Genomic DNA, 2081 nt, shown 5'->3' on the forward strand with positions numbered 1-2081 from the left:
AGAAGAGACTTTTAAGTTTGGATAACAAACAGAGGGTTAATGGAGGGGTTGTGGGAGGGGGGATGGGCTAGATGGGTCAGGGGCACTAAGGAATCTACTCCTGAAATCATTGTTGCACTATATGCTAACTAACTGGGATGTAAATTTAAGTAATTAATTAAATAAATAAATATTTTAAGGATTATTTCTGAGAGAGAGAGAGAGAGAGAGAGAGACAGAGCATGAGTAGGGGAGGGGCAGAGAGAGAGAGGGAGACACAGAATCCAAAGCAGGATCCTGGCTCTGAGCTGTCAGCACAGAGCCCGACACGAGGCTCAAACCCATTAACTGCGAGATCATGATCTGAGTCAAAGTGGGATGCTCCACCAACTTAGCCACCCAGGAGCCCCCTTTTCTTTTTTTTATAAAGATTTATTGGGGGGCACCTGGTTGGCTCAGTCAGTGGAGTGTGCAACTCTTGATCTTGGGGTCGTGAGTTCGAGCCCCATGCTGGGGCCTCTGGCAGCTTAACTGAGTTCCCAAGCACAAAAGGAAAGTCCAACCAGGGAAGACATCCACCATGACAGCCCCCAGGAGGCCTGGTGAGGCCAAGGAGAAGGGCCCCAAACAACCAACGGAGGCAAAGAAGGACCCTCCCAACCCAGGTGAGGTGAAAAGGGGACCCATGAAGCCAGGAGAGGTGAGGACAAGGTTTCTCCCAAACCAGGTGCAGCCGAGAAGGCTCCCAAGAAAGGCAGCCAGACCAAAGACCAAGAGGCAAGACGGAGTGAGGCCAGGAAGGCCTCCCAGCAGCCCTACAAGGCCAGCCAGACCCTTCCTAGTGCCCCTGGCTCCAGTGGGAAGTCCAAGGTCAAAGGCACAAGGAGAAGCCAAGACGGTGAGGCCCACATGAACACAAAAGCTAGGAGTCAGAGTTCAAAATCCACGGTTCCCAAGGGCAAAATTAGTGACGCTTCTCCAGCCAAAAAGAAGGAAAGCGAGGTCTCTAAAGAGGTTGTTGCCCAAGGGGCCAACGTGGGGCCCAGAGTCAAGGCTGCTGCTCCTCTTAGGGGCGGTGCTCTGAGACAGTGCCTGAACACCTGGCCAGGAAGACAGAGGCCCCCAAGGGCCCAGAAGGCCCAGCATGCCCACACAGGCCTCCTCATCCACATTGACCTGTAAGCTGAAGGCTAGAGCCAGGCTGGAGAGAGACTGAGATTCTGCTTGAGTTTTTATTCCCCAACAAACCATCACTCTATCTATTTCATTGTAACTTATTTATCAATAAAGCCTTCTCTTCCCTAAAAATATATATGTGTATGTATATATATATGTATACATATATCTATATGAGTATATACGTATACATATATATACACATGTATATACATAGACGTATATATATACACACATATACACGTATATGTATATACAGGTATACATAAACACATATGCGCATATATGCACACATATATACATGTATACATATACACACACACACACACATTATACATATATACATAAAAGCCGTCAGGGGTTGGACACTTGCTTCACTGACTGAACCACTCAGGCGCCCTGGGAACTGCCCTCTTTCTAGAGGATCTTGTTCAGTATCAAGAGTTTACTTTTATTTCTTTTTTAAACGTTTATTTATTTTGGAGAGACAACAGGAGCAGGGGAGGCACAAAGAGGGGGACAGAGGTTCCGAAGCAGGCTCCTCGCTGACAGCAGAGAACCTGATGCGGGACTTGAACTCACAAACCATGAGATTGTGACCTGAAGTCGGCGCTCGACCAACTAAGCCACCCAGGCGCCCCCAGTATCAAGATTTTAAATGGCATCTCAAAGCTGATGACTTCCCCAGTTATGTCTCCTGTCCCCTGAGCACGTCCAGATCTGGGGAGTAGCATCTCTAGCCATTGCCAATGGTGCAGAACAGAATCTTTGATTGCCTCTTGCCCCGCCAAAATCTGCGCCCTTCTATTGGGCTTTGATAAGCACAAAAGTCGGGAGCAGCTCTCAGCTTCTGTTTTCTCTCACTTCCCATCCAGGAGTAGCATCCCTGTGGGCTTTGGCTCCCATCCCCCTCTCCACCACCCACC

The 2081-nt window shown here is 48.7% G+C and overlaps 1 pseudogene; it reads left to right on the forward strand.

The window, feature by feature from the left end:
- The first annotated feature begins 462 nt into the window (after window positions 1–462).
- Window positions 463–1154, forward strand: LOC123579809 (annotated as a pseudogene).
- The last annotated feature ends 927 nt before the right edge of the window (window positions 1155–2081 follow it).

Source organism: Leopardus geoffroyi, chromosome A3, assembly GCF_018350155.1.
Source record: "Leopardus geoffroyi isolate Oge1 chromosome A3, O.geoffroyi_Oge1_pat1.0, whole genome shotgun sequence".
NCBI lineage: Eukaryota > Metazoa > Chordata > Mammalia > Carnivora > Felidae > Leopardus > Leopardus geoffroyi.